Source organism: Triticum dicoccoides, chromosome 1B (assembly GCF_002162155.2).
Source record: "Triticum dicoccoides isolate Atlit2015 ecotype Zavitan chromosome 1B, WEW_v2.0, whole genome shotgun sequence".
NCBI lineage: Eukaryota > Viridiplantae > Streptophyta > Magnoliopsida > Poales > Poaceae > Triticum > Triticum dicoccoides.
The window spans coordinates 663,487,406-663,502,768 of NC_041381.1; positions in this window are offsets into that span (position 1 = coordinate 663,487,406).

Sequence of the window (15,363 nt, forward strand, 5' to 3'; positions counted from 1 at the left end):
TTTAAGATTTCTCCATAGTTCCAGTGTTTCCCCATGCAATGTTGTTCTAAATATAAAACCTTCCCATCCTTTATGAAGTGTTTCAACCACAGTAATATTGTGGTTAGAGCACACAAAAAATTAGGCTGGAAAAAGCAATTTTAAGGGTTTATCATCTACCCAAATATCTTCCTAGAACCTAGTGTTATGATTATCCCCTAGTTTTTTCTTACAAAATTGATAAAAATGGGTATTTCACTTCAAGTAAAGTTGCCCATAATTGGGAATCTCCTATTGTAATTATGCTTAGCCCTAGAGACACATCCATCAGGCACATATTTGTTGAGTAAGATAGATTGCCAAAGACCACTTTCAGTTTCCAACTTGCAAAACCATTAAGCTAATAGAGCTTTGTCCATAATTTCAAGATTTTAAATCCCTAGAACCCTAGGTCTTTAGGTTTGTAGCAGGTTTTCCAGTTGAACAAATGATATTTCTTTTTGTCTTCACTCCCTGCCAAACCATTCTATCTTTTAAGAAAATCAGCTTTCTTCAGAACACCCATTGGGATGGGGTAGAATGACATCATAAATAGTGACATATTAGTTAAGCATGCCTGTACCAAAGTAATCCTTCCACCAATTGATCACAGAACTTTCCCTTAGTAGCATGCACTCCTCTACTTAATTTTGCTCCACCGCACAAGTCCAATGTTTATTTCTGATTCTAATATTAGACACAGGCATCTTAGGTATCTCATAGGTAAAACAACGACCCATTTGACAAGTAAAAATTTCCTATTCTATGTTCCTTTTGTTCTTGGCCTCTCCAAAAAAGAATAATTCACTTTTACATAAATTAATTGGTAGACCGGACATCTCTTCAAAGTTACTAAGAATAAATTTCAAATTCCTGGCACTTTCTATATCATCTTGAATTAAGAAAAAAAAATGTGTCATCAGCATATTGTAGCATGTTCACTCCATGAGTGAGATTCTCATTCAACGCCCCTTGGAAAAAACCACTAATGTTAGCTTTTTCCATGATTAAAGCAAGGGCATCAATAGCCAAATCAAAAAAGCAAAGGAGATCAAGCATCCCCATGTCTAAGCCCTTCGTGAGTTTTGAAGTAAGATCGAGTTCTATTATTCACCTTGACCCCAACATGTGCGCCCCTCATTGTTATCATGACCCAATCGCGCCATTTGACACAAAAACCTTTAATTCTCAACATCTAATCACAAAAGGCCATTTAATTTTGGCATAGGCTTTCTCAAAATCTACCTTAAAGAGGGATGCATTTTGTTTCTTAAAGTGAATGGTGTTGAGTGCTTCATGCATCACAACTACACCCTCCATTATATATCTCCCTTTTACAAAAACAAGGATCATGGGGGAGACAATTCTTCTACTTCTATTTTTTTATTAATTTTAGAACTAACATTTAGCAAGCATATTGGTATGAATTTTTTTTGATTTGTTTTGCATCACTAGTCTTAGGAACTAAAATAATAATCCCAAAGCCGAGTGTACCAATATCTAGCTCCCCTATGGCAAAATCATCCACAAGTCCTTTTAAATCCCACTTAACCAGGTCCCAAAATTCCTGGTAGAAGTCAACACAGAACCCATCTAGGCCAGGACTTATGATTTTCTCCATTTGGAATACCACATCATGTATCTCTTGCAAAGTAAATGATTTAATCAAATCCTTGTCAGTGTCAATAGGGATGTTGATAAGATCTTGCTGCATGAAAGAAATGTTGGAGCAATCAGGATGTCCAAACAGTTTTTTGTAAAATTAAGTATTGTATGTTGGGGAACGTAGCAATAACTCAAAATTTTCCTACGCATCACCAAGATCAATCTAGGAGATTCTAGCAACAATAGAGAGAGGGAGTGCATCTTCGTACCTTTGGAGATCGCTAAGCGAAAGCGTTACAAGAATGCGGATGATGGAGTCGTACTCGCAGCAATTTAAATCGCGGAAGATACGATCTAGCGCCGAACGGACGGCGCCTCCGCGTTCAACGCACGTACAGCCCGAGGACATCTCCTCCTTCTTGATCCAGCAAGGGGAGAGGAGAAGTTGAGGGAGAGCTTCTGCAGGGCTTCGCCAAGCTCTACGGAGGAGGAGGTGTTGGGGAGGGAGGGGTTGCGCCAGGGGAAGGGGTGCGGCAGCCCTCCCCCCACTATTTATAGGGGAAGGGAAGAGGGGGTCGGCACCCTTAGATCTCATATAGGTGGGAGGGGGCGGCCAAGGGGGGGAGCTTGCCCCCCAAGTTTGGTGGGAGGCGCCCCCACCCCCTAGGGTTTTCAACCCTAGGTGCCTTGGGCCCTTGGGGGGTGCACCAGCCCACCATGGGCTGGTTCCCACCCTTTTTTCAGCCCACTAAGTCCCTCGGGGCAGGTGGCCCCACCCGGTGGACCCCCGGAGACCTTTCTGTGGTCTCGGTACAATACCGGTAACCCCCGAAACTATTCCGGTGACTGAATCTGGACTTCCCATATGTAAATCTTTACCTCCAAACCATTCTGGAACTCCTCATGATGGCTTGGATCTCATACGGGACTCCGAACAACCTTCGGTAACCACATACTATTTCCCATAACAACTCTAGCATCACCGAACCTTAAGTGTGTAGACCCTACGGGTTCGGGAACCATGCAGACATGACCGAGACATCTCTCCGCCAATAACTAACAACTGGATCTGGATACCCATATTGACTCCCACATGTTCCACGATGATCTCATCGGATGAACCACGATGTCGGGGATTCAATCAATTCTGTATACAATTCTCTTTGTCCATCGGTATGTTACTTGCCCGAGATTCGATCGTCAGTATCCCTATACCTCGTTCAATCTCGTTACCGGCAAGTCTCTTTACTCGTTCCATAATGAATGATCCCGTGACTAACTCCTTAGTCACATTGAGCTCATTATGATGATGCATTACCGAGTGGGCCCAGAGATACCTCTCCGTCATACGGAGTGACAAATCCCAGTCTCGATTCGTGCCAACCCAACAGACACTTTCGGAGATACCTTTAGTGCACCTTTATAGCCACCCAGTTACGTTGTGACGTTTGGTACACCCCAAAGCATTCCTATGGTATACGGGAGTTGCACAATCTCATGGTCTAATGAAATGATACTTGACATTAGAAAAGCTCATTGCAAACGAACTACACGATCTTGTGCTATGCTTAGGATTGGGTCTTGTCCAACACATCATTCTCCAAATGATGTGATCCCGTTATCAATAACATCCAATGTCGATGGTCAGGAAACCACAACCATCTATTGATCAACGAGCTAGTCAACTAGAGGCTTACTAGGACAGATTATGGTCTATGTATTCACACATGTGTTACGGTTTCCGGTCAATACAATTATAGCATGAACAACAGACAATTATCATGAACAAGGAAATATAATAATAACCATTTTATTATTGCCTCTAGGGCATATTTCCAACAGTCTCCCACTTGCACTAGAGTCAATAATCTAGTTACATTGTGATGAATTGAACACCCATAGAGTTCTGGTGTTGATCATGTTGTGCTCGTGGAAGAGGTTTAGTCAACGGATCTGCGACATTCAGATCCGTATGCACTTAACAAATATCTATGTCTCCATCTTGAACATTTTCGCGAATGGAGTTGAAGCGACGCTTGATATGCCTGGTCTTCTTGTGAGACCTAGGCTCCTTGGCAAGGGCAATAGCTTCAGTGTTGTCACAGAAGAGAGTCATCGGGTCCAACGCATTGGGAATAACTCCTAGGTTGGTAATGAACTCCTTCATCCAGATTGCTTCATGTGCTGCCTCCGAGGCTGCCATGTACTCCGCTTCACATGTAGATCCCGCCACGACGCTTTGCTTGCAACTGCACCAGCTGACTGCCCCACCATTCAAAATGTACACGTATCCAGTTTGTGACTTGGAGTCATCCAGATCTGTGTCGAAGCTAGCATCGACGTAACCCTTTACAACGAGCTCTTTGCCACCTCCATAAATGGGAAACATATCCTTAGTCCTTTTCAGGTACTTCAGGATATTCTTGACCGCTGTCTAGTGTTCCATGCCGGGATTACTTTGGTACCTCCCTACCAAACTTACGGCAAGGTTCACATCAGGTCTGGTACACAGCATGGCATACATAATAGACCCTATGGCTGAGGCATAGGGGATGACACTCATCTTTTCTCTATCTTCTGCCGAAGTCGGGCATTAAGCCGTGATCAAATTGACACCTTGCAATACAGGCAAGAACCCCTTCTTGGACTGATCCATTTTGAACTTCTTCAATATCTTATCAAGGTATGTGCTTTGTGAAAGACTGATGAGGCGTCTCGATCTATCTCTATAGATCTTGATACCTAATATGTAAGCAGCTTCTCCAAGGTCCTTCATTGAAAAACACTTATTCAAGTAGGCCTTTATGTTTTCCAAAAGTTCTATATCATTTCCCATCAATAGTATGTCATCCACATATAATATGAGAAATGCTACAGAGCTCCCACTCACTTTCTTGTAAACACAGGCTTCTGCATAAGTCTGCATAAACCCAAACGCTTTGATCATTTCTTCAAAGCGAATGTTCCAACTCCGAGATGCTTGCACCAGCCCATAGATGGAGCGATGGAGCTTGCACACCTTGTCAGCATTCTTAGGATCAACAAAACCTTCCGGCTGCAGCATATACAATTCTTCCTTAAGGAAACCATTAAGGAATGCCATTTTGACATCCATTTGCCATATCTCATAATCATAGAATGCGGCAACTGCTAACATGATTCAGACGGACTTCAGCTTCGCTACGAGTGAGAAGGTCTCATCGTAGTCAACCCCTTGAACTTGTCGATAACCCTTAGCAACAAGACGAGCCTTATAGATGGTCCCATTACCATCCGCGTCAGTCTTCTTCTTAAAGATCCATTTATTTTTTATGGCTTGTCGATCATCGACCAAGTCTGTCAAAGTCCATACTTTGTTTTCATACATGGATCCTATCTCGGATTTCATGGCTTTAAGCCATTTGTTGGAATCGGGTTCCACCATCGCTTCTTCATAGTTCGAAGGTTCACCGTTGTCTAACAACATGATTTCCAGGACAGGGTTGCCATACCATTCTGGTGTGGAACGTGTCCTTGTGGACCTATGAAGTTTAGTGGTAACTTGATCTGAAGTTTCATGATCATCATCATTAACTTCCTCTCTAGTCGGTACAGGCACCACAGAAACATCTTCCTGAGCTGCGCTACTTTCCGGTTCAAGAGGCAGTAATTCATCAAGTTCTACTTTCCTCCCACTTACTTCTTTCGAGAGAAACTCTTTCTCTAGAAAGGATACGTTCTTGGCAACAAAGATCTTGCCTTCGGATCTGAGGTAGAAGGTATACCCAATGGTTTCCTTAGGGTATCCCATCAAGACACATTTTTACAACTTGGGTTTGAGCTTTTCAGGTTGAAGTTTCTTGACATAAGCTTCGCATCCCCAAACTTTTAGAAACGACAGCTTATGTTTCTTCCCAAACCATAATTCATACGGTGTCTTCTCAACGGATTTAGACGGTGCCCTATTTAAAGTGAATGCGGCTGTCTCTAAAGCATAACCCCAAAATGATAGCGGTAAATCGGTAAGAGACATCATAGATCGCACCATATCCAATAGAGTGTCATTACAATGTTCGGACACACCGTTACGCTGAGGTGTTCCAGGCGGCGTGAGTTGTGAAACAATTCCATAGTTCCTCAAGTGCATGTCAAACTCGTGACTCAAATATTCTCCTCCACAATCTGATCGTAAGAACTTTATTTTCCTGTCATGTTGATTCTCTACCTCACTCTAAAACTCCTTGAACTTTTCAAAGGTCTCAGACTTGTGTTTCATTAAGTAGACATACCCATATCTACTTAAGTCATCAGTGAGGGTGAGAACATAACGATAACCACCGTGAGCCTCAACGCTCATTGGACCGCACACATCAGTATGTATGGTTTCCAACAAGTTTGTTGCTCACTCCATTGTTCCGGAGAACGGAGTCTTGGTCATTTTGCCCATGAGGCATGGTTCACACGTGTCAAATGATTCATAATCAAGAGACTCCAAAAGTCCATCTGCGTGGAGTTTCTTCCTGCGTTTGACACCAATGTGACCAAGGCGACAGTGCCACAAGTATGTGGGACTATCATTATCAACCTTACATCTTTTGGTATTAACACTATGAATATCTGTAACATCATGTTCGAGATTCAATAAAAATAAACCATTGACTAGCGGGGCATGACCATAAAACATATCTCTCATACAAATAGAACAATCATTATTCTCGGATTTAAATGAGTAGCCATCTCGCATTAAACAAGATCCAGATACAATGTTCATGCTCAAAGCTGGCACTAAATAACAATTATTGAGGTTTAAAACTAATCCCGTAGGTAGATGTAGAGGTAGCGTGCCGACGGCAATCACATTGACTTTGGAATCATTCCCGACGTGCATCATCACCTCATCGTTCGCCAGCCTCCGCTTATTCCGCAGCTCCTTTGGTGTTGCTGACCTTCTTATCCGCTAAGTACTTGGGGCAGTTCCGCTTCCAATGACCATTTCCCTTGCAATAAAGCACTGAGTCTCGGGCTTGGGTCCATTGTTTGGCTTCTTCCCGGCAACTAATTTACCGGGCGCGGCAACTCCCTTGCCGTCCTTCTTGAAGTTCTTTTTACCCTTGCCTTTCTTGAAACTAGTGGTCTTATTCACCATCAACACTTGATGTTCCTTTTTGATTTCCACCTCCGCTGATTTCAACATTGAGTACAACTCAGGAATGGACTTCTCCATCCCTTGCATATTGTACTTGATCACAAAGCTCTTGTAGCTAGGTGGGAGCGACAGGAGGATCCTGTCAATGACCGAGTCATCTGGAAGATTAACTCCCAGCTGAGACAAACAGTTGTGTAATCCAGACATAGTGAGTATATGCTCGCTGACATAACTGTTTTCCTCCATCTTACAACTGTAGAACTTGTCGGAGACTTCATATCTCTCGACCCGGGCATGAGCTTGGAAAACCATTTTTAGCTCTTGGAACATCTCATATGTTCTGTGCTTCTCAAAACGCTTTTGGAGCCCCGATTCTAAACTGTAAAGCATGCCGCACTGGACCAGGGGATAATCATCAGTACGCGACTGCCAGGCGTTCATAACGTCTTGAGTTGCTGGGAAAATGGGTGCGTCACCTAGCGGTGCTTCAAGGACATATGCTTTCTTGGCAGCTTTGAGGATGATCCTCAAGTTTAGGACCCAGTCCGTATAGTTGCTACCATCGTCTTTCATCTTGTTTTTCTCTAGGAACCCGTTGAAGTTGAGGGCAACATTAGCGTGGGCCATTTGATCTACAAGACATATTTAAAGATATTTTAGACTATGTTCATGATAATTAAGTTCATCTAATCAAATTATTTAATGAACTCCCACTCAGATAGACATCCCTCTAGTCATCTAAGTGATACATGATCCGAGTCAACTAGGTCGTGTCCGATCATCACGTGAGACAGACTAGTCATCATCGGTGAACATCTCCATGTTGATCATATCTACTATACGACTCATGTTCAACCTTTTGGTTTCTCATGTTCCGAGGCCATGTCTGTACATGCTAGGCTCGTCAAGTCAACCTAAGTGTTTTGCATATGTAAATCTGGCTTACACCCGTTGTATGCAAATGTTAGAATCTATCACACCCGATCACCTCGTGGTGCTTCAAAACAACAAACTTTCACAATAGTGCACAGTTAGGGGGAACACTTTCTTGAAATTTTAATGAGGGATCATCTTATTTATGCTACCGCCATTCTAATCAAATAAGGTGTAAACACGACAAACATCACATGCAAATCATAAAGTGACATGATATGGCCAATATCATCTTGCGCCTTTGATCTCCATCTTCGAGGCGTGGCATGATCACCTTCGTCACCGGCATGACACCATGATCTCCATCATCGTGTCTTCATGAATTTGTCTCGCCAACTATTACTTCTACTACTATGGCTAACAGTTAGCAATAACATAAAGTAATTGCAATGCGTTTACATTGACAAGCAGGTCATACAATAAATTAAGACAACTCCTATGGCTCCTGCCGTTGTCATACTCATCGACATGCAAGTCGTGATTCCTATTACAAGAACATGATCAATCTCATACATGACATATATCATTCATCACATACTTTTGGCCATATCACATCACATAGCACATACCCTGCAAAAACAATTTAGACATCCTCTAATTGTTGTTGCATATTGTATGTGGCTGCTATGGGTTTCTAGCAAGAACGTTTCTTACCTACGCAAAAGCCACAACGGTGATATGCCAATTGCCATTTACCCTTCATAAGGACCCTTTTCATCGAATCCAATCCGACTAAGGTGGGAGAGACAGACACCCGCTAGCCACCTTATGCATCAAGTACATGTTAGTCGGTCGAACCTGTCTCACATAAGCGTACATGCAAGGTCGGTCCGGGCCGCTTCATCCCACAATGCCGCTGAATCAAGATAGGACTAGTAATCGAAAGCAAATTGAACAAACCAACGCCCATAACTACTTGTGTTCTACTCGTGCATAGAATCTACGCATAGACCTAGCTCGTGATTCCACTGTTGGGGAATGTAGCAATAATTCAAAATTTTCCTACGCATCACCAACATCAATCTAGGAGATTCTAGCAACAAGAGAGAGAGAGAGGGAGTGCATCTTCGTACCTTTGAAGATCGCTAAGCGGAAGCGTTACAAGAACACAGATGATGGAGTCGTACTCGCGGTGATTCAAATCGCGGAAGATCCGATCAAGCGCCGAACGGATGGCGCCTCACGTACAGCCCGGGGATGTCTCCTCCTTCTTGATCCAGCAAGGGGAGAGGAGAAGTTGAGGGAGAGCTCCGGCAGCACGACGGCGTGGTGGTGGAGCTTGTGGTATTTCTGCAGGGCTTCGCCAAGCTCTATGGAGGAGGAGGAGGAGGAGGTGTTAGGGAGGGAGGGGCTGCGCCAAGGGAAGGGGTGTGGCAGCCCTCCCACCCCCCACTATTTATAGGGGAAGGGGAGAGGGGGTCGGCCCCCTTAGATCTCATCTAAGGGGGGGCAAGGGGGGGAGCTTGCCCCCCCCCTCCCATGTTTGGTGGGAGACGCCCCCACCCCCTAGGGTTTTCAACCCTAGGCTCCTTGGGCCCTTGGGGGGCGCACCATCCCACCAGGGGATGGTTCCCATCCTTTGTTCAGCCCACTAAGTCCCCCGATGCAGGTGGCCTCACCCGGTGGAACCCCGGACACCTTTCGATGGTCCCGGTACAATACCGATAACCCTCGAAACTATTCCGGTGACTGAATCTAGACTTCCCGTATATAAATCGTTACCTCCGGACCATTCCGGAACTCCTCTTGACGTCCGGGATCTCATCCGGGACTCCGAACAACCTTCGGTAACTACATACTATTTTCCATAACAACTCTAGCGTCACCGAACCTTAAGTGTGTAGACTCTACGGGTTCGGGAACCATGCAGACATGACCGAGACATCTCTCCGGCCAATAGCCAATAGCGGGATCTGGATACCCATGTTGACTCCCACATGTTCCACAATTATCTCATCAGATGAACCACGATGTCAGGGATTCAAACAATCCCGTATACAATTCCCTTTGTCCATCGGTATGTTACTTGCACGAGATTCAATCATCGGTATCCCAATACCTCGTTCAATCTCATTACCGACAAGTCTCTTTACTCGTTCCATAATGCATGATCCCGTGACTAACTCATTAGTCACATTGAGCTCATTATTGTAGAAACCAGACCTCAAACGGTAAAGTCTCTGTGCATCAGTGTCATCCCTGGATCGGTAATGCTGACACGTATAGTACTCGAGGATTTATAACAGAGTTTCAATCACACACTTATTAAATCGAGTCCTCATAAAGAGTATGATTACATAAATAAATCATGGCAAAAGGCCATCTAAACTAGATAACAGCGGAAGCTTCGAAGGTAAATGAGTCCATCAACTCCAACGACATACCCGAGTGCAAAACAACGACCTATCGCACCTTATTCATCGTCTAAGTAGTCTGCAACATAAGACGTTGCAGTCCAAAACGGGTCAACACATGGAATATGCTGGCATAGTTACACTGTAAAGCAATGATAATGCAAGAACTATATCTACATGCAATATTTGGCTGGTGGAGGCTGTAAGTTTCACAATTTTGCATAATGCTAGTTTTTCCTACAACAAAGGAATAAATTTATTAACTACTCCCATGTTGCCCATTATTTGAGAAGGTAACCCCAACTCAAATCCCAATTAAAAGTATCATCATTAACCCAACATGATAATTAATTAGAGTAACGTGTTAAGATCACATCAATAGATTCAAGTACCAGATACTCACGATGTCCATAACCGGGGACACGGCTAATAATGATTAGTTTATACACTCTGCAGAGGTTTGTGCACTTTTCGCCACAAGACTCGATCTTCTCCGTTGGATTTCTCGCACTACGTGATGTTTGAGAAACGGATGACCGAGACACAGTATTTCAGAAGCGTTTGCACCTTATGACGGGTAGATAGTACCACCTACATCCCCTACATCTGCTAGTCTACCACTGTAAGAGGTCACACGACTTAACTATGCCAGAGCCCATAATGGCATGTGGCTGCACACGGAAGTTTCTAGCATGAATAATCTTATGACCCCTTTGAGCCTGGGTGACAGTCCATAGGATAATCACCGGTAACCCTAGGATTTCCAAAAAAACAAGCAATCACTGGGTTCCCCAGGTGCCTCAATCCACCCAGATGTGTATTTAAGTTGCCACCTTAATGTTATCCTTAATTAAAATAACTCTCAAACTTCCATGTGTGAATCACGATCCAATCCCTGTCTACGAGCATGGCTAAGCAATAATAAGCATAACGTATGTTCCCTGGGTCATCAAAATGTATTAGGTTCCTACCTCAAGTACTACAACCAAAACCACATGTTCCCAATCCTACCAATGCAAATATTTGTGGGGCAGACTAATGCATAGTAAAAACTGGGTATAAAAGAGTATGATCAAAGTGTAACTTGCCTCGCTAATGATCTGCAAACTCTAGAGATTCGTGATAACAAGCTTCGCACTCCGGGTAATCTAGCGTAGACAAACAATAGCATTCATAAGCAATCACTCAAACGAAACACGAGAAAGCTCAAGAGAAGATCCAAATCAAACACGAAACACGCAACGGCTTAAACTAACAAGAGTCAAAACCTAACAGCAATACTAGCATGTGAATTAGATCTTAACAGTAGGTACAAGTGATTAGCTACGATTAGCAAAAAGATTCAACTCAAACGGAGCAACGAAACTCAAAATACGAATGAAACAAGATTGTTTACTAATATGGACTAAAGTCAAATTTCACAGTACCAAAATCATGTACAAGTTGATTAACTGGAAAGAAGGCTTCGAGACAAAGATTTAGGCGCTGGTTTCATCTAATTTGGATAAACGAGTAAACAGTTATACTAGTTTAAAAATCAGGGGCTGAATCGCGATAAAAAAATAATCATGGATAAGTCCCTAGCCGAAAATAAACTAAAAACAAAAGGACTAACGAACGAACGTTGCAGTCTGAACCTAACCGGCGAACAACGTTCATTAAAACGAACGAACGGACAAACATTCGCTAAATATAATAAACCAACGAAAACCGATCTAAAGAAATAAACCGGTAAACAAAAAACTGGGGTTTAACCGAGAAAACCGACCGGTCAAACGGGATCAACAGCGGGGGCTCCAACGAGATCCGTAGTGGCGGCAACGGCGGTCGACGGCACAGTGGTGCGGTGGGCGGCACGGTGACGACGTAGGGCGGGTCGGCGGTGCGGGGAGCGTTGGCGGTGGCGGAGCAGCGCGGCGGCGGCAAGCGGCGATGTCGGAGCGGCGCGGTGGCGACGGCTCGGCTGCTGTTGCTGCTGCTGTGGCGAGGCGGGGCAAAATTAGCGGGGCGGCGGAGGCTTATAAGGAGGGGGGGTTGCCTTGGCGGAGGGGGCAAGGCGGCGGCGGCGGTGTATGACTCGGACACGAGACGTCCGGTGGTGGTGTACGGCTCGGACACGAGTCCGGCGGCGGCACGACGCGGCGCCCGCGTGGGGAAGGCGACGGCGGCCCGCTCGGCTGGGCCGCTGGCCCAGTCGGGCGACGAAGGGATTTTTTTAAAAAAATAAATTCCGCCGAAGAAAAAAATCCTAATAAAATGTAAATAAATTTTCTAAAAATGCCAAAAACAATTTTCGCCGTCTAAATAGAATATCTAGAACAAAGTGAACATTTTTGTCCTAAAATGCAATTTTCAAAAATGCATATTTTTCTAATTCAAATAAAATAGCAAATAAAATACCAGAAAAATCATAATTTGATTTTAAAATTCTTTCTCCAATATTTCTCTGAATTTGAAGAAGTCACATTATCTTCACTCATTTATTTTTAATATCATCAATAATTGGCGATAAAATAATAAAATCAAATTGATCCTTTCTTAAATTTGAAAAGAATTCAAATATGAATTTTGTGAAACCTGCAACTCTCTCCGTGGGTCCTTGAGTTGCTTAAGGTTCTAGGATCTCAACCAAAATGCAAAAACAAATATGATATTCATATGATGATCTATGTATAACATCCAAATTGAAAATTGGGCTGTTACAAACCTACCCCCCCCCCCTTAAGATGAATCTCGCCCTCGAGATTCGGGTTGGTCAGCAAAAAGGTTTGGGTGGTCTCTACGAAGGTCTTCCTCGTGCTCCCAGGTGGCTTCCTCCTCGGTATGGTGGCTCCACTGAACTTTGCAAAACTTGATAACCTTGCTGCGAGTAACTCGGTTGGAAAACTCGAGAATCTTGACTGGCTTCTCTTCATAGGTCAAATCACTGTCTAACTGAATCGCTTCCGATGGCACTATATCTCTTAGAGGAATATCAGCCATCTCTGCGTGGCACTTCTTCAGCTGGGAAATGTGAATAACATCGTGAACTCCTGACAATCCTTCTGGCAATTCCAGCTTGTATGCAACTTCTACCATACATTCCAAAACTCTGTATGGTCCCACAAAATGTGGTGCTAGATTTCCCTTAACTCCAAAACGCTTAACTCCTCGAAGCGGGGACACACAAAGATATACTCTGTCTCCGACTTTGTAAACTGTCTCCATGCGTTTAGAATCCGCATAACTCTTTTGCCTAGACTGGGCTACCTTGAGTCTATCGCGAATCAACTTAACCTTCTCTTCAGAGTCTTTGATTAAATTTGGTCCAAACAACTGTTGATCTCCAACTTCATCCAATGATAATGGTGTCCTGCACCTCCTTCCGTACAAAGCTTCGAAAGGGGCCATTTTCAAACTGGCTTGATAACTGTTGTTATAAGAGATCTTTGCATACGGCAAATTGTCGTCCCAACTAGATCAATAATCTAGCGCACAAGCTCTCAATATGTCTTCCAGAATCTGAATGACTCTCTCGGTCTGTCCATCTGTCTGTGGATGAAAGGCTATACTGAACTCTAGCCTAGTACCCAAAGTCTGATGCAACTGATTCCAAAACTTTGAGGTGAACTGGGTTCCTCTATCTGATACAATGTTCCTCAGAACTCCATGCAGACATACGATCCTGGTCATGTATATCTTTTCCAACTTGGCACTCGTATAAATGGTCTTCACCGGGATGAAATGAGCTACCTTCGGCAAACGATCGACTACAACCCAGATAGAGTCATAGCCTGACCGAGTCATGGGCAATCCTGTGATAAAGTCCATGCCCAGCTTATCCCACTTCCATTCGGGTATCGGCAATGGCTGTAGCAATCCATCTGGCTTCTGATGCTCTGCCTTAACTCTCTAACATACATCACATACTGCTACATACTCGGCAATATCCTTCTTCAATAACTCCGTCATGGAATTTGCAATCCTGGAGAAATTCTCAATGAACCTCTGGTAATATCCTGTGAGTCCAAGAAAACTCATGATCTCTCCAATTGATGTGGGTGCCACCCATTTAGTCACAGAAACAACCTTCGTAGGGTCTACTGTTGTTCCTTCTCCGGATATAACATGTCCGAGAAATCCAACTTCCTTTAACCAAAACTCACATTTGCTGAACTTGGCATAAAACTGATGTTCTCTGAGCTTCTCAAGGAACCAAATGCAAATGCTCCTCATGCTCCTCTTTGTTCTTTGAGTATACCAATATATCATCAATGAACACTACGACGAACTTATCCAAAAACTCCATAAACACTTTGTTCATCATGTTCATAAAGTAGGCAGGCGCGTTAGTCAGACCAAATGACATAACGGTATACTCATATAGCCCGTACCTTGTGGTAAAAGTTGTCTTAGGTATATCCTTCTCTCGAATCTTCAACTGATGATAACCCGATCAAAGATCGATCTTAGAGAAGACTTTAGCTCCTTGCAACTGGTGAAACAAATCATTGATCATCGGCAGTGGGTATTTGTTCTTGATTGTCACCTCATTCAACGCACGATAATCAACAACCATCCTTAAAGATCCATCCTTTTTCTCCACTAGAAGCACTGGGGCTCCCCAAGGTGACAAACTTGGTCGAATGTAACCCTTCTCCAGTAACTCCTTAATCTGCTTCTTAATTTCCTCTAAATCCTGTGCGGGCATCCGATACGGTCTCTTTGATATTGGCCCAATTCTTGGCAATAGCTCAATCAAAAACTCAATGTATCGATCTGGTGGCATGCCTGGTAACTCCTCTAGAAATACGTCGTGGTAATCCTTCACCACCGGTACTTCCTCATGTACAACTTCTGATAAGGAATTCACTTGAGTCCTTTCCGGCACATGCCGGGATATATACTTGATCCTTCTTCCTTCTGGGGTGGTGAGAAATATCGATTTACTAGCACAATCAATGTTCCCTCCATACTTCGATAACCAATCCATGCCTAATATTATATCCAGTCCTTGCGATTCCAAAATTATTAAGTTCGAGGGAAACTCATAGTTACCAATCCTTAAGGGTAACCGATCACACCATTGGCTGGTCATATACTCTGCTCCTGTTGAGCTTACTAACATGGGTGTCCTACGGGCTTGGGTTTGCAGTTTATACTTATCCACGAATCTCCTTGATATGTATGAATGTGATGCACCAGTATCAGAAAGTACAAGTGCGAGAAATGCATTAATCAAAAACTTACCGACAACTGTGTAGGGTTGATCCTCAATCTCCTCCATGCTGATCTGGTTCACCTGGCCTTTGGTGAAGGGGTTGGGCTTCTTGGCAGAACTCCCATTGC